The 19,224-nt window shown below is 44.9% G+C and overlaps 1 protein-coding gene across 1 annotated transcript in view; it reads right to left on the bottom strand.

Annotated features, from left to right (window-relative positions):
• URB1 (URB1 ribosome biogenesis factor) overlaps positions 1 to 19,224 on the bottom strand; it is an 801,240-nt gene that overhangs the window by 698,925 nt on the left and 83,091 nt on the right. The window lies entirely within an intron of this gene.

Here is a 19,224-nt window from a genome sequence, read left to right as displayed (position 1 = left end):
TTGCATTGGTATACATTGAATGAGGTTCTTTATCAGATTCAGGTGGTCTTGAATGCAGCAATATAATAAAGTTCACCACACATTCCTGTAAAGTCTGTAAACCAAGTATTATGACCATCATATAGGTAGGTGATCAACTGCAACATAGGTGTTAAAATATCTGGTAACTGTATTTTTGGTGGAGACACAATCCTCTTGCAGAGTCCTCACCTTATGAATCATCTCTCCAAGCCTCAGACTGGTACTGAAAACGTTTTAGCAGTAAGGGCTCACAACACCACGAGGTGACCATGTGGCTCACACACAACTTCGGACAAGACATTATCAGAGTATAGAGGGCATCAACCAACATGCAAGCACATGTACTTGTTCCATGCTTGAGAGAGTCATGCATAGGGTAACCAAGAGAGGAACAATAGCGAAAAAAACAATATGTAGATATTGCTTTCCTTGGTATCTTATTAGTCACTGCACTAACACTTCAGGAGAGGAGGGCAGGTGGTAAGGGATATCGAGTAACTTTATGTATTCACCAAGAAATACAGTTAGCGAAGGCAAGTAAATTCTTCTGAAGGATACGACTTCCCACAGATTCCTCGCCTTTTGAAAAAGTCCCAAGCAATACCCCCCCAGGGCAAAGGGTGAATAGTGACGCTTCAGACAAGGAAGTTATGCAACTCAGGTTAGGTAAGGTACTCATCACTGCATTCCTGAAATGTGAGACAGAAATGCTTGGCTATTGTATGGAAAGATAACAATGTCGCCCCAGGCAGAAGTCAGAAACCAGGATACTTCTGGAGGGGGCCGCAGAGTATACCCATGGCTCAGTGGAGTGGAGACAAATGTCTTCCTGATGGTCTTTCTTTGCCAAGGTGTAGCAGATCTTGATACAAAGGGTAGCCCCAGACAAAATAGTCACGGTCTACTTGCACTTCTTAGCATTAGCAAAGCCCAAGAAAAGCCCTGACGAACACTGTCTAATTAGCAAGACACCGTTTGTCTGGTGGAATCTGACTGCATGGTTACCCCCACTTTTTTCCTGGTGTTTTGCTGGTTTTCGACTTCGTTTTACTGGGATCCTGCTAATCAGGACCCCAGTCTATCTGCTTTCTCCCTAAATTGGTTGTTCATGTACTTTAGGAACACTCCAAATTGGATTCTGGGGTACCATTATCAGTCCCTAGTATATGGTATACTATATACCCAGGGTATAGGTACCCCAGAGGCCTCTCAAGGGGCTGCAGCATGTATTATGCCACCCCTGGGAGACCATTCAAAATGACACAACCGGTCTGCTACAGCAGCTTATGTAAGGTGGTGCATGCACCACCTTACATAAGCTGCTGCACGTATAAACCTATCAGTCACCCCTATGGCAGCCCTTATCAATACTGAAGGCAGGGTGCTTGGTTTATCTGAGAGGGTGCCCATGCAGGAGCAGAGCCCCTCTGCAGCCTTTGGAACCTATATTACGGGGTTGTTTGTGATGCAGCCAAACCATATATACTTAAGTGCATTATAACCTCGCAGTAAATGCTAACTTTAAAACGGCTGCATGGAAACATGTCATGTTTGGTGTCAAACATCTTGGAATCATACCTCCACACCAGTAACTGGTGTGGGTGGTATGATTCCGCCCTACTAGAGGAAGAAATATGACAGCACTGGTACCAACTTCACAGACCCTGGCATCACAAAATGGATTCTGCCAGCCACAGACACGAGTCTGCCCTCCTGCTGCTGGACGAAACTCTGGCAGGGGAGGCTGGACAATAGGTTTCCTGTCACAGGGAGGTGTGACCACCTCCCAGACAGGCTTTAGTGTATTGGGGATGGGTGAGTGCCTTGATGTCTGCACTGGGGGCACATTTGGTGTCCCTGTGCATAGTCCAGCTCAAACCGGTTGCAGTGGCTACCATCCCCTACTGTGGCGCGAAACTGGACAAAGGACATGGGTGTAGCCACCCCTCTGTCCTGACCCTCCCATAGGTGGGTCCCCAGAGTTTGTCTCACCCCTTCCTTGGGTATAAAGTAAGAACCCCTGGCTACATGACTTTAGATTTACGTGGACGAACTCTGCTACAGAAACCAAGTACTTCAACTATCTACACTACGTTGGATGACCGAAGCATCTCCCTTGGAGTAAAAGAGTTACTCCCCTGCAGGGCAGGCACCTAACATGCATCTGACCGGTTTGCATCTACGCAGCTCCTGAAGGACTCCGAAGATTTTGCAACACAGGAGGTGGGTTCCTAAGCTTCCCCAAGGCCGACCAGTGCTCTCAGCAAACCTGAGACCCGCAGCCCTCGTGGGGGCCGTGCAACCCGTACCCCTGGGGACCGTGCACATTTGCAGCAGCAGATGCTTTTTGGCGATCCCCGAGGTTGTGCTTTGGGCTACTTGTAGTCCAGACCCCGAGCAGTGACTCCATCGAAGATTACCGGCCTACACTCCACAAGTGTTCCGTGGGCTGGTATTTAGTGATTCCTCCAGAGGTCCCTTCTCGATCCCCGGTCCATTGACCTATGGGTACCAGAGAAGGGAACTTTAACTTTCAGTGGGCTTTCCTGGTTGCTCCAGACATACCCTGACTCTCCATCGCTTGGGGAGTCCCCAGGACCTTGCTGGTCCACACAGAAGCATCTTTTCTCTGACCGCTTGGGTTGCAGTTGCCAAGGCTTGTTGGTCTCCAATCCCGACACTGACCCCTCCCCCCCCCCCCCAGCACTCTACATCCTTCATGAGACAGCCCGCTTGCGGACTCTGGTTGTCGTCGTCTCCTGGTCCCCGTGGCTGCAGTCAAGTTTCACCTCATCTCACCTGAAACACCCAACATTGGTGGGCATTGGTCTATCGTGCCCCTGATCACTGTGAAGTGACACAGACTCTGTCCCCTCTGCTTTCAGGTTCTTCTCAGCTCTGATCCAGGCTTGGATGACACTGGACACTTCTCATCTTCCCGGCAGCAGCACTTTGCAGCATCACGCCTGTAGTAAATAACCTCAAGAAAGCAGTAGTAGATAAGAGGTTGTAGTTTATTCGATAGGATCCTCCAGCCTCTCACAGTGGTCTGTCAACATTCTAAGCGGAGCTTCAGCTCCAACATTCTAAGCCTGGGCGAGCCCATTAGGGGAGGGAGAGGGGGGGGGGGGGGGGGGGGAAGAGGAACAACGGGAAAAGGACCAGATTACAACACATCTCCCTGTGAACAGAGAAAATTAAACATGAGTTAACATATGAGAGGAACACTTCCCCTTAGCCAAAAGCCAAAAATAAGAGTTACATTTTACAGTTTCAGTTAGAGAATAATGCACCAGGAACAATGTAAACCTACAACAGTCCCTTACAGCTGAAGGCTACTACCTCAAAAGGCATGAGAGTGGGACAGGGAAATTAAGGTCCCATTTTGTAGTCCGATTGCCAAGTTGGAGGTTTACGCACCCTTGTCACTTTGGGTTCCCCACTCATGGGCATTACAGGACTACGCTCATTCTCATACATGGGTTTGACCCCTGTAGTGCTTGGACAACTAGCTATGTTGTCCATACTCCACGTGCCTCCGTCTTCCAGCACAACTGTGTTGTTGTTAACCCGAGTTATTCTCAGTGGTTTGGTAAATGAGGAAGTCTTGGATTTAGACAGGGACGGCCTCTTAACCACCACCCACTGGCCTTCATTCCATTTTTTCTGTGAAGCTCCCCAACGACTGTCGTACCTGCGCTTGTACTCTTGTTGATGTTTGTGAGTTTTCTCCAGCACCACATCTCTGTCCACCCACACCGGAGTTCCTCCGTTTAGCCAGTTAGGGGTGAGTTTGGAACCAGGATTCCTGCCTTTGAGAGAAACAAACGGTGACACTCCAGAGACAGCATTGGGCGAAGTATGGTATGACCACAGCATTTTCCTAATGGCTTCCTCCACCGGAACCTGGGTGCTCAAAGCAAGCTGGATGGTGTCCTTTAACATCCTGTTTGCCCTTTCCACCAGTCCATTGGCTTTGGGACAGTAGAGTGGGGCCTTGATGTGTGAGATGGACAGCATGGACATGAACTGCTTCATCTCCTCTGATACGAATTGAACTCCGTTGTCCGTTATTATGACGCCTGGTATACCCTCCATGGAAAAGACGTCTCTCAAAAAACTCAATAGTGCCGCGGTGGTTATGGAAGAAACCATTCTCGTTACAATCCAATGAGAGTGGTAATCTATGAGGACAAACATGAACCTCTGAGATTGGTTCAGTAGGTTTAGGGGACCAATTATGTCCAAACCCAACTTTTCCCATGGTACGGTGGGGACTTCCACCGGGCTTAACGGTGCTTTGCGAACAACTTTGGTTTTGTCACAACAACCACAGGCTGCACAGTTCTTTACTTGATCCTCCGCTAGTGAATCCATTCCGGGAAACCAATAGTGTTGCCTGATTTTGCTTTTCGTCTTGCTCCTCCCTGGGTGGCCCTCGTGGGCAATCTGTACTACTCTTTCATACATGTTTTTCGGAGGAATGATCTTGCTTCCTCTACAAATTTGGTTATCAACAATAGATAATTCATCTTGTACTGGCCAAAAATGGCACATAGACTCCGGCACCTCCTGTTTGTTAGCAGGCCAACCTTTGCTTATCCAATTCCTGAGTGTAGCGAAATCTCTGTCATCACTTATGGATTTCTCCCACTCCTCTCGATTGATTGCAGGAATTTCAACCAACAGAATTGTCTCCTCCGGTGGGTTTTGCATCGGGTTCCCATTGGTCATTGGTAGTCTGGAAAGACAGTCCGCTACCCTATTCTCACTTCCTGGGACATATATCATGGTGTAGTTGAACCCTTGTAGACTCAGCACCCATTTAGAGATACGGGGAGTGGTATTTTCCAAGCGTTTAGTGGAGAATAACGGTAGTAAAGGTTTGTGGTCCGTTCTCAACACAAACGGGATGCCCCATAAGAAATACTTAAAGTGGTTTATGGCCCAGTAGCATGCCAAAGCTTCTTTTTCTATTGTCGAGTAGTTCAATTCTGCGTCTCTCAACGTTCTGGAAGCAAAGGCGATTACACTCTCTTGACCGTTAGACCTCTGCGTTAGTGAAGCTCCCAAACCCTTCGCGCTAGCATCAGTGGTGAGAGTAGTTTTTGCATTAGGATTGAAGGCACTCAGAATGGGTGCATCACCAATGGCCTCCTTGATGAGTTGGAAAGCTGATTGGTGATCCTGTTTCCACTCGAATTCAACCCCCTTCTTCAGTAACTCTCTGAGGGGACGCACCTGATCTGCAAAGTTTTTGACGAACTTTGACATGTATTCCGCCAACCCCAGGAATGATTTGAGTTCATCCTTGTTGGTGGGTGCAGGGGCTAGTTTTACAGAGTCCACCAGACTGGATTTGGGTTTGATTCCCTCACTCGAGATGGTGTGACCTAGATAAACTACAGATTCCACCCCAATTTTACATTTGTCCTTCTGAGTGGTGAAACCTGCCCTACTGAGTCTGGTCAACACTGCTTCCAGAGTTTTATTGTGTTCTTCAACTGACGCACCGTGAATCAAGATGTCGTCCTGGAAACAGAGAACTTTTCCCAAACCTTGTAGTATGTGTTGCATGACGCGTTGAAACACCGCTGCCGCCGATGCCAGGCCAAAAGGTAATCTGGAAAACTGATAAGCTCCATGCGGGGTTATGAATGAAGTGAGGGGCTTCGAATCCGGGTGGAGAGCGACTTGGTGGTACGCCGAAGATAGGTCTAGGACAGTAAAGACCTTGGCTCCATGGATGGCGGACAGCATTTCGTTGATGTTGGGGAGGGGATGTCGGTCAACCCAAATGTTAGAGTTCAAGTCCCTGAGGTCAACGCACAGACGGATCCCCTTGTTACCCCCTTTGGCTGCTACCACAATGGGCGCCAACCATTCAGAGCTCTCAATCCTCTCGATGATCTTACACTCTTCCAACCTGTCCAGCTCCTTCTTAAGCGGTTCCCTCGTCAACAGCGGGATAGACCTAGGTTTGTGGATGATGGGTCTAGCATTGGCTTTAAGTTTGATTTTGTGGAGGAAGCCTTTCAGGAGTCCGAGCTTGTCCGTAAACACCTCTGGGAAACGATTGCAGACTTCCATTCCCACACTGGCCCTGTCGATCAGGTACACCGGTTCCGTCGCGTTGGGGTCCAGTTTGATTCCTAAATCCTTTTGGTGTTTCCACCCTAGTAGGTTGGAACCGTTCTTTGTGATGTAGACCTTTCCCACAGTTGATCTGTCCTTAAAATTGATGTTCATGAGACGCATTCCTACCAGTGGTATAGGATCCTGATTATAACCCCCTGGTTTGATGTCTGGAGCTAACAGACTATACACTCCTGTTCCCGACTTAGCCCGAAACGTGGCTTCATTGACGAGTGTATATGGGGAACAGGAATCAGCGTAGACCTCATACTTGACGTTGTCCAGAAATATTTCACATTTGGGGTAGGAAATGCCGTTGCTTTCTGAACCATTGGAAACTTGGAACACTATATCCTCGCTAGGTAGTTGTTGTTCCTGCTCACTGGCTATCATGTGGGTGACACTGTTTTTCGCATTGTGGCATAGTTTGGAGAAGTGGCCTCTTTTCTTGCACTTGCTGCATATAACACCCCTTGCAGGACAGCTAACGCTGTTTGCTAGATGATTGGGATTTCCGCATCTGTAACATTTCAACTTGTTCCCCGATGCAGTATGTACTTCAGTACTGGAAGATGAAGGTTTGTGTTTGTGGTCTTTAACGGAGATCTTGTGTACACTACTCTCCGCAACTTGTTTTACCTCCACGGCTTCCTTCATTTCATTCATGCAATAGGCTGTATGCTCTATGCTTTTAGCAATATCAATAGCACGTTTTAAATCAGGGGCTTCTGCAAGAAGTCTTTCTTGGATCTTCTTGTTACTGGTACACCTTACAAGCTGGTCTCTAATTAGTGACTCCGTTAATACACCAAACTCACACGTAGAGGCTAAACCCCTCAGAACAGCAATGTAATTTATCACCTTTTCGTTCTTTCCCTGAACACGCATAAAAAATTTGTGGCGTTCCAACACAATATTAATTTTATCTCCGAATTGAGCTTCCAATTTCAACAATGTTAACTGATATACATCATGTTGGATATCTCCCTCGCCCCCCACTCCCTCATTAGCATTTTCAACAATAGCATCAGGCAAATCATCAAAGATATCCCTCCCATGCTTTCCCAGATTGTGTAGTAGGACATGTTTACGCACTGCAGAAAACCTGTCCCCCCCCAATGGCAATAAGGTAGGACTCAAACAGGTTTACCCATTTTTTCCAGGGAATAGTAGGATCCCCGCTCTCATCCAGGAATGGAGGGGGTTGGGACATGGCAAATGCAGACATTATGAAGATCAGAGAGGAAGAGAAAAGTAGAAGAGGGGAGAAAGGGACTAAAGAAAGAGAAGAGAGGAAAAATGAGGTGAGGAAACGAAAGAAACGGGTGGTAGACTGGTACTGGATGACAATAAGGAATAAGGGAATAAGTTATAAAACCAGTTGTACACCCCAATGTGTAATAGGAAAGGACCCCAGGAGAAAACACAATGCAGAAGAAACAGAACTTGCGTGTGCTGAGCCTGTCAGCGAAAAACGAGGCAGGCCAGAAGATCTTGAAAAACTAGAGAAAAGAGTTAATCTTTTCCAGCAGGGGGAGCAGTCCTGAAGAAAATAAAGAGCAGTGTCTTTCCACGGAGCGGCCTCTGGGGAGTTCAGTCAGAGGAGGGTGGAGACACCGGCACTAGGAGGAACGAAGAACGCTACACTGACGAGACAGGAAATCAGAAGGAGACCTCATCGCTGAGGAAAGGCAGCTCACGCGTAATTGGCACACAGCTTCTCCCACGACGTGGCGCTGAAAGCGAGGACCAACAGCAGCTTGCTCTGGATACCAGCCGAACACCAACAGTCGCGCAATAGATGCCAGGTCAGCGCCGATCACCTCATACCAACGTAGTATGGTTCATCGGGAGGGAAGCTGGGGAGGCGTCCCAAACTGGAGCGGCAGAAACCAGGAAATCGATCACCACAGCTGACGGGACTCGAGGAAACCAGCGCAGGCGTCTCACAGTGAAACTCTCCACCACGGGGTCAGCAGCGTCGAAGGTGTATACCGCATACAAATCCCTCATGAGGCGGCCAGTGGGGTAGAACGGGATGCAGAGGAGCGACAACCAGCAGGAAAGTCCGATGAGAGGCAGCAGAATACTGGGGGAAGGATCCGGACCGTCCCCAGTACGGTGAGTTGTATCGTCGCCAAATAAATGTAGTAAATAACCTCAAGAAAGCAGTAGTAGATAGAGGTTGTAGTTTATTCGATAGGATCCTCCAGCCTCTCACAGTGGTCTGTCAACATTCTAAGCGGAGCTTCAGCTCCAACATTCTAAGCCTGGGCGAGCCCATTAGGGGAGGGAGAGGGGGGGGGGGGGGGGGAAAGAGGAACAACGGGAAAAGGACCAGATTACAACAACGCCATTGAAAGCAACGAAGATTCCCGACACCATTTGACACCAATGCACCCGGCTTCCCTGGGTTAGATAACACGAGTACTCCGGTGCTCACATGGGTGTTGGCCTTAGAACCTTCCAAGGGTTTGCTCAAAATCCTCTCCTAAGTGTCCTTAATCTTTAAAATTCCAACCGCGACTTTCCCATAAGATTGTACAGAGCTCGCGCCTGTGTTCTCACACTGCACGCGTCCCCCGTGGGTCTTCTGTGTCACTACCTTGGTTGGTTCCTTGGGGTCCCAGCGATTCTACCTGCTCTAGGCACTGTGTCTAGTCAAGTTGTGGTTGTTATAGCACTTTCTTAGTATATGGTTTGGTCTCCCCCTGGAGCCCCCTGTGTTTTGTGCTATTTACTGTCGTTCTAGTGCTTTAATATTGTGTACCTTGTTTTCTAATCTCATAAAGAGGTTAGTAGAGAGTGTTTAGTAGTAAATATATATATTGTATATATATATATACACACACCTTGTGTGGTTCTCCTTTCATTTGGTCATTTACGAGGTTATAATCTGATAAACCAAGCTGCTTTACATTCCTTGGAGACTTAGCCTGAAGGCTGCTCTCCATAACTACCACTAGGAAAGCTTTCAATAAAGGTTGTCTTTAACCTAATCATCAATAAGGGTCGTTTGGACCAGTGCAAGGTGCCCACTATATCTAGTGGACAGCATATACCAGGCCAACTTCTCACATCTGGGGTCCAATTGATGAGGTCAAGCCTCCTTGGTTGGAAGTGGAGGAGGGAAGAAAGACGGAAGAGTAATATACTGAGCCATATAAAAGGCAGAAACCACCTTGAATAAGAAGGGCGGGCAGGTGCAAAGACCAACTTATCTGGATAGAAAACTGTAAAGGGTGCATGGACTTATGAGGCCACAAGTTCTGACCCTATGTGCTTAAGTTATTGCCACCAACAGACCTGTCTGCAGGGTAAGAGGTCTAACCGGGTAATTCTGTATTGACTCAATGGAGAGCCATCAAGAAAGTCTAAACAAGGTAGAAATACCACTGAGGAACAATAAATAATATGTGAGGGAACAAAGCAAGCAAATCTCTTAGAAATGGTGCCACAAGTTACCATCTAAACATGGAATGTTAATCAGGCAAACACATGAAGGCAGACATGGTGTAGTATCATATGCATTAGAGAAGACAGTAGAACCTTCATGGAGAACATGATGATGTAATGGAAAGGGATTCAGAATACCATAGAAAAGGAGGTGTACATCACCACGCAGCCCTGTCTATTACTTAGACAGTGGTGGTGGTAATAGTGTCAGACAGAACCTGAATGTTGTTCCCTGACATAGAAGGGAGAAATGCATCCAAAAAAGGAAGTCTACCCAGACTTCGAGTATATTTATGGACAGGTGCTAGTCTGTTGAGGACCAAAGGCCCTGCGCACACATGGGAACCACCAGACCAGTGAGAAGTGAAGGGACAACCCACCAAAAGATTGGAGGAGTCTATCCACAAGTGCAGATGTGTATAAATAGAAGAGGAGATCTGCACCTGAACTGTGAAACTCCCCTGATGTTTGAGCATGTGTGACCTCAGGCACCTCCGGCAGGCTCTCATTTGGTGTGTGGCATCAACAGGACACCCCAGACCATAAGACCAAGCAAACGCAAGACCAGGAGCTGATTCGGAGTTTGAAATTTCAGAATCATCTCCCAAATATCCACGATCCTGAGAAGAGGAACAAAAGTGGATTATGTTCGCATCGCACAATGAATGCTGACCTCTGTGAGGGAGAAAGATGAGACTTCTGGGTGTTGATGGTAAAGCCCAAGTTGTGGATGAACATCATCGTTCACCAAAGATGGGCCCCTAACCATTGCTGAGTTCTCCACTTTCACCAGACTATTGTCCAAATAATTATATCCATGGAGTCTTAACCACTAACGTCATCACACCGCCAGCACTTTCTTTTACTAAAGATGCATGGAGCAAGCTTCAAACTGAATGGTAGCTACATTCTCCCATAAATAATCTTACAGATGGGATTGCATATATTTCATATGAAAGAGGACTATCAATGTAGTAATATGTATTAGTTTGAGTGAGTATTGTTCATTAAGTTGTGCTTTTAAGTGTCGTTACTTACAGGTAAAATTATAGTGAGGCCATAAGCATTGCATTTGTTGTGTGAATGATGGCTAGCATGGCTGTTGTGCAAGTTATGGATTTTGGTCCCAATTGCAGATGTTTTTAACACAACAGCCAGAATATAATTAAATAAAGCATACTTAAACCAATAACTAATAGTACATTCACAGCCATCTATTTCATAGGGTAAAAGGGAATGTGATATGTAATCTTATCTCTAAGTTTATTTTTAAAACATTCATTGCATCTGTCACATCAAGTGTGAGGTCATGAGCACTGCATCTGCTGTGCGAACTATGGCTTGAATGGCTGTTGTGCAAGTTTTGAATTGTGGTCCTAACTAAACCTTGCAAATGTCAGTGGATTTTTCAGTTATAACTGATGACCATAACTGCACTCTAACTATTTCTTTAAGCATTTGAGGTTTTTTTTACACCTACACTTGGGGGGTTACAACCAACGCCAACTATGAATTCACTTTAACCTTTACTTTTTTATAACACCTGTCAAATGATTATGGGTAGATCAGTTCAAGTAGCTACCTAAAGCAATGTCATTTGAAAATGTAGGTGGCGGAATGGGCATAGTTGTACTCACATGTTAATCGACTAACATATGTGGTGATGTAAGCGAAACATGCATGTAAGAGGTTCATTATGATGACAAGAGAATATGAGGCATAGGTATAGTACAGTGAATACTTACTACGGATATGACTAATAAGTTGTAAGTGACTAACTTGGTTAATGTTGAAAATCACAAATAAAGATTTGTTTAAACTTCAGATTTTTTTTCCAGAAAAATGTAGAGAGTTTGAATTACATTATTTAACATACGGGTAAATCTAATACATTTTAATGACTTAGTTCTCTTCTTATGGATACATAATTGCACAATGTTTCCATCTAGACAACACCCACATAGGCGTTTCAAAAACTAATCAACGTTAATGTAGTTATATATACTGTTTATGCTATAAAAGCACATCATCTGGCAAAACACCGTAACTGGATACCATTGGTCAAATAATGTGCAAGAGACAATAAGTTTTCACATACAATAGTTTGATCAATTTATTTTACACAAAACAAAGTTACAAACAGCAGGTGTCACACCCCTCGCCACAAGAACATACTTACATTAAAAAAAACACATTTATATTGTTTTCCTAAACAGGATATTGCTTTTATTTTCAAATCGGGTGTAATGCTCAACTATAATGATACAATAAGGTGGGATTGTTCACACATCATGCATATATTTGTCATGAAACACAAGCATGGCACCCAAATTGCTCTTTAAGTCCATGTCAACCCTCCTATAAAGGTTCACTCTTGCAATATGGCCTCCAACGCAAAGTTGTGACAAAATGATGCTGCGTTACTTTTCAAATTACAACAGTGTTTTAAACTAAAGCACCAAAATGTCAGCTTCTTTTAATTTGATGTCTTAGCATGGGCATGATCACATTAGTGCCCCACTTTGCTCTGTTGCTCTTTACGATTCAATAAGTTACTCATAAGTCTTATCAATTAATGTTGTCTTACAATGTTCCCTCAACTTTATTCCTTATATCCATGATACCGGTCAGCCAAGCTCCTATAATATGAGTTGTCTGGTGCTTGTTTTACATAGTTATTATGCTTTGCCTACCTAGCACAATTTATACCTTCATTAAAAGGAATCGCCATATCCGGCGGTTCGAGTACATTTGGACTCTTGTATGTTAGCTCCACACCAGCAATACAAGCTTAAAACCTGACCTCCAAAATATGCCTTCAAGTCCTCTACTGCATTATTGTGTTAAAGCGGTTCTTACTTTGTGCAAGAGATTGCGTTATTAGCTGTTAAGGATGTCAGTCCTGCACAAGTTAATTGGTCCACAATTGTCTCCTTACTGCAAAATAAGTAACCTATTGTAGCTCTGGACTCTCTCAGGGTAGCCAAGTAGAGCAGTCCAAGGCCGAGTCAGGGGAGGTGGTGCGGGCAAGTAATCTCCATCCGCTGGCACACAATAACACTACTCAATTAAATGATTGCCCAGTCAGTGCCTTTTCTTTGAAAAAGGAAAAGTACATTTATTACACACACAATAATAAATATTACACGTCTGTTTTCCACTATATACATCAGGTAGATGAGAATATTTTTGATGACATTCTCAAATAACATTTGACATTCAGTGGGTCGTGACCCCCCCAAAATAATGCCCCCCCCAACCTCTACTAGATGCAACATCACAATATAAGGAGGTGCTTTTTAAATAAAACAAGGCAACTGACTTGGGCAAGAGCTCACAACATCAAAATTAAAAGATCAAGTCTGTTTGTTTGTCAAGAGGTCCCCATGATAGTCAAAACAATAACCACATGTTGGGACAACATCATTACAAACCAATGTAATCTATAACCATGTTTAAATGTAATAATTATCATTAATAATAGCATTGCAATGTTTCTCGATCTTCATTGTAAATAAAATACTTTGAATAAAGCATTCAGTGCCATGCACTCAGCTGTTCAGGTCAAAGGTCAAATCTTTAAAGCAGGATATCTTGGGTCCCGCTGTGCAAATTTTTGAGATCTTTGTCAGATTCTTAAAAGTGTTTGGTGGAACATTCTAGGTACCAGCCGCCCCTGGCCACTCCAAAGATACCATTTCATATCACCACTCCTGCACCAGCCATCCTTCACAACATTCAGGGACAATCAAAAATGGCGCCATCAGGTTTTCTCTGTGAAAAGCTCCGCGGAGGGCCTCTACTACAACACTAGCTGACATCACTGCCCAATACCTTCGCACCAAAACATTCAAGGGGAGCCCCTCCTGTGTTGGCTCCAAATGTCTGGGCTTTCTCCTTTGTTCAGTAGATCTGGGTGCCCCAACCTAGGTGCCGTATGACAGCTAATTATCAGATGCAGATTTTCCTCCCCACCCCTTCCTTCTCAGGAACTGAGAAAATGACTGATCATTTATTTTTTGAGGGGAGGCATTTGTTCCCTAGCAGAGGGAACAGAATAATTAGCTTGGTCAAGCAGGAGGAAAAAGACCTTGAATCGTATTATGAGCCGAGCCAGAGAAATATGATAATTCTTGCTGACCCATAAGATATACATGTATGCTACTGGACCCTGCAAAATCAAACCCGGAGTGCCTGTTTTACCCCAATCTGACACAATGTTGGGCTGTGTAAGCCTAAGTGAAGCAAAACTGCACTCTAAGGCAGATTTCAGCTATATGCATAATACAGTGAAAGCAATACAGATTTACAAGTAAACCCTACTGACCTATCTATGAATGCCCTCTAATGTTATTAGGCTTACCCTAGGTCAGCATCTATTCTTGCAGAGCCCCTTCTGCACCAGGCCATCTGTTTGCAATTGGTGGGCTGCGCTTTACGGTAATCTCACATGTGCAAACCCACACACATGCGCACATGCATATGTTCACATGTAAACAGCCCAGTGACCCTTACCTTAAGTGCGCTGCAGTTGCTTTGTCCTAAAAGGCAGACCCTGCCGCTCAGTCCAAATAATGTCAAATTACAGTGTGTTGGACTCAAGCAGTGAGACTCTCCCACAATAAAGATCCAAAAAATGGGTGAGCAAAAGCAAAAACTCCTGGCAGACTAAATGGGCGAAACACATCTGCGACACTTCATATCGATAAGTAGCTCTATGATGACTCCTAAGCACTTCTGTAGTGGCCAACTCAAACAATTATTGATGTTTTAAATTCGATTTATTTTTGGTATAAATTTAAATTTCCATTTATTTATTATGAATTATCCACCACTACACTTCGAATTAACTCTCAAAATTAATTTTGGGGATGCCAAATGGTTTCTTGCACATGTATTTTAGCACACAATAACTGCACCCATACTTGTTTGTAACTACTAACAACTGGAAGATGGGGGCACTTCTCCAATTTCTGATCACAGATAGGTGTTGGTCATGGCTATACATGCTATATACTATCAGATGCATTTTATAAAAATACAATTTCAGCATTATTTTGCAGCCTTGAGAAAGTTCCATTAAGGGAGAAACAAAATGTGTCGGCTGCCGGTTTATTCTATTGGACTATGGTTTTATGTGTAACTGCTATTGCACTGAAATTTAAATTCAACAAGAAATAAATGTGATCCAGTGACATATTTGACAATGAACATCACAGCTTTGGAACTGTGTAAATAGTAAACATTATTGTGTGCTTACAACTATAAATTATCACAGAGAGACATCTACCGGATAGGAAACACGCACAGGATCACAGATTTCCTAGATACTGCTTAATGACCACACATTAGTCACTTTTAAATGTGACTTTCACATGTACTGCCAACAGGGGGAAATCAGGAGGCTCAATGACACTCTAGTCCTAATTGAATTCTTTATAATCAGATTAGGTTGTTGTTTTAAGGTGGTTACATCCAGCAAGTAATTAGCCCTTGAATGACCTAAAGGGCCCCAAGACATTAGCACAAATCTGTCTTTAGATCAAACATATTCTGCAGAGGTCAGTGAAAATATTCAACTACTAAAGCACTCTACTACTAAAACAAATAAGGCTGAAAAGCTAGTGGTACTTAAGTTTAAGACTATATGCAACTGATGATATACTCAGCAAATTCAAGATCATAAATGCTTCTTGACAAAAGGGAAAACATGATGTCATTATTATTATTGAAGCTTGTAGAGCGCACGGCTACCTCCAACGGAAGTGTCCCGGCGCTAGCATCCTACCTAAGGGAAGAAGAGACCAGAAAAGACCATCGTCATGATAGATTACAATAGAATCTTTTTTTTTTTTATTTAAGAAAACACTGAGGTGACCCAAGATAAATCATACCTGGACAATCTACCACTGCATGATATCTGCACATAAATACTCATAAAACGACATAGAGAAAAATGGGTAGGCTACTGACTATGCCGAATAACAAAGCTCAACGTTTTTAAGGTAAATATCTATAAAACCGCTTTTACAAATTCTTGAACAAAGAGACAAAATCCCAAACAACTGCGGATTTTACTATCTTCCTGACCCAATTCTCAACAAGAATTCTAATTTCCTGCATCATACTGCCCCAAAGCTTTTCAAAATCATGACACCAAACTTTATTCAAAATATATTCAAAGGGTTTGGCTAGGAAACATGATCCTTCCAACCCCTCCTGTTCCTCTTGGGCCTAGAAACCTTGTCACTGGCCATTAGCCAATCAGCAGAAGTGTCCGGCATAACCATGGGAGACACCCCAGAGAAGTCGCTATTATACGCAGACAATATTCTTCTCCTCCTTTCTCTCTCGGATTCCTGGTTAATGGTGGCCATGTCCATCAGAGAACGCTTCTAAGGCACAACAGAGGAACAAAATTAATTGGGCAAAGTGCGAGGCCCTTCTGATGTACACGGGGACCACTAAACGAAGCCTTCGTGCCCGGGACATGAGATGCGTCTCAAGGGGACTCTGGTATATTGGCATTCAAGTGAACAGCAGGCTCCAACGGATGGTGGAGGATAATCTCCTCCTCCTTTCGGGACAGTCCAAACTGGATATTCTTAAATGGTAGCACCTGTACCTCTCCCTCTGGGGTAATGTGCAAACAGTGAAGATGACTGTGACACCCAGGTACAAAACCTTCTTCAGCATGCTACCTTTAAGAGTCCAACGTATGCTCCTACTAGGGATAGAGGTGGCTCTCAGGTCGTATATATGGAGCGGGTGTCACCAACGTATAAGAGTTGCTGCGCTCTGGACCGATACAGAAGCACGGGCCTTAGCCTGCCCCATATAACCTTTGCAACGTGGCCAGTCAGCTCTCGCAACTGTTGCCCTACCTACATTACTCAGCAAAGACACTGGCATGGGTGCAAACAGAACAAAGGGCCAGATGTATCAAACAGTTTTACCCATTCTGTGTCTATGGGAAAATGTGTTCATGCATCTGGCCCAATATCTCCCACCGCTACCATACCATCTACTACTACTGACCCCGCCCATTCCGGCTCATAAACTCTTCCGGCTCAACCCGTGCCTCCACAGCATGGCACCAGTGCGGCATAATGCAGCCCTTCACATCACTATCAAATCATTTCGCTGGGTAATATCGAGAGCAAAGGGCATGCTCCACATCAACCATCTCTTCAGTGAGGGCAAGCTTAAACCGTTTCCAGCGCTGAGGGAGAAATTTGCCCTCTCCCTGTCACATTACTGAAGACACCGCCAATTGACCCACTGCCTCCGCTTGGTACTGGACCCCCTCCCAGTGGAACTTCTGGCTTCACCCACTTTGAAAGACGTCCGGTTGTGGAGCAGATAAAGGGTTTAGTCTCCGGACTCTTCAGAGTCCTTATAAAGAATGCGCACTCTGACCTACTCTCAACCACTCCCATACCACGTGGCAGACAACACTTGGCTGGGAATACACCCCAGCAGACTAGATGACCCTGCTCCAGAGTCATGACAGAGTCCTCAGAGAGTCTAGTCTAAATTCATATTAGTTCAAAATCCTAGAAGGGTGTTACTGGACCCCAAGGAGGTTCCACTGGGCAAGACTACTGCCCCACAGCTGCTGATGGAGGTGCTCGAAAGACGACTGTGAACCATACCACATTCTATGGACCTTCAACCTTACTAGAGTCCATGCAACAACTCCGATCACAAGCCGTAAAGTCCACGACCCATTTGTTTGGCATTACGCCACAACATTTCTGACGCTCCGAGCAAGATACCAAGATCCAGACAGACAGACAGACACACACACACACCTGTAGAACTTCACAGAGTGGTCTTGCAGACAAATAGGAGACCTACAAGAGGGTTTGGGGTGCTTTTCTAACAGATGTCTCAGGGTGAGATCTGATTTGAACTGACTGGACAGGCCCGAACGCTGCTTTCCCATCCTCTTCAAAGATAGGGGCCACATGTCTCCCCCTCCACCTCAGTGCTGCGCCTCAGGTGAGCTCCCAAGATAACAGTCTACATACATAGAGATGAACATACACATCGCTATTCCTGCTAAGCTCTCTCGCCTCATGACCACTGGACCCTGGCTATATCAGCCCAATCAGACGCCATCCCTATCCACTAATCACCATAAGCCTATTGCAGACACACACCACAGTTGGCGAGGCAAGGTAGTATACCAAAGGCCACTGTCTCTGGATATTGCAGTTCTAGTGCACTGGACCATTGTTTTTGTTTTTCTCTTTAAACTTAATTTTTTTAATATAATTGTCTATTGAATACGTCCGTAAGGGGTATAAGGAGGAGAATGACCCCCACAGTGTTGGTTGCACCCACCCAGTCTAGCGGACTATGGACAACATCGATTTCTATGGTCAAGCACCACATTTGATCATTTTTGTCTCATTGCCTGTGTGCAACTATGTGTGTTCCTCCAACGGACACGTCTTCTGCTCCTCCTCACCCTCCATCTCCCTCTTTCCCCCAGGTATTCTTGAACACTATAGTTAGCCAGACCTCCTACCTTGACTCCTCTCCATGGCACTGTGCAGGACTGGAATAGGCAGACCGGAATCTCCACAGCTCAGTTGCCCTTGTGGACATGCAAGAGCTGGCACCTTTGTACTAAAGACTCCATCAGCTCTCAATTCAATAATCTGCAGTTCCTCCCTTGACAACATAAGTTAGTGTCTATTGTATACTTTTGGAGAAATGCTAATTAATAAAAGAAGCAAAAATGAAAAATGTACATTTTTGAAAGTAGAGGTAGAACTATTAGATGTAATAACAGCAAATTTCGGACAAGTAAGATATCAAAGAGATTTAATGTCTTCGGAAGTGGTAAAAAACTAAGAAAAATGTATTACCAGTAATTATGGAAGCACCAAATCATGCGCACATTTTAGGTTCTGTGAATTTGTAGAGTATGGCTACTCACCCGTGCGGGTATCCATGGGATCGGAGTGGGGCAGGCCTGATGGAGAAGGAGGAGATCATACCCGTTTCGTTTGAAAGACGCATGTCTTGAGGTTCCTACGGAATTCCACCAGGGAGGAGGAGGTTCTGAGGGGTTTTGGGACGCCGTTTCAGGTCTTGGCTGCGAGGTATGATAAGAAGCGTCATCCACTTCTATCTTCGTGATGCGAGGTAGGTGTGCTCTTGCCTGGGATCCAGACCGAGGGTGTCTGGTTGGTTGGTAGAAGTTGAGGCAGTGGATGAGGTAAGCTGAATCGGTGTTGTGGAGAACTTTGTATGCGTGGGTGAGTAGCCTGAACTTACATCTTTCCTGGACTGGGAGTCAGTAAAGATTGATGAGGTGTGGAGAGATGCGGCTATTTCACTGGATGTTCAGGATGAGTCTGGCAGCAGCGTTCGGAGTGGTTTGCAGTCTGCATAGGACACAGGCTGGGATTCCGATGTAGAGGGTGTTTTCGTAATAAAGTCTACTTGTGATAAGAGCCTGGGTGACCGTTCGTCTGGTGTTCAGTGGGGTCCAATTGAAAACCATGTATAGCATTCAGAGGATGTGGAAGCATGATGAGGAGACAATGTTGATCTGTCTGCTCATGGAGATGGTGTCCAGGATGATCCCGAAGTTCT

This window comes from Triturus cristatus, chromosome 8 (genome assembly GCF_964204655.1).
Source record: "Triturus cristatus chromosome 8, aTriCri1.1, whole genome shotgun sequence".
Lineage (NCBI taxonomy): Eukaryota > Metazoa > Chordata > Amphibia > Caudata > Salamandridae > Triturus > Triturus cristatus.
Note: the sequence above shows the minus strand (reverse complement) of the source record. Positions and strands in the feature narration are given on the sequence as shown.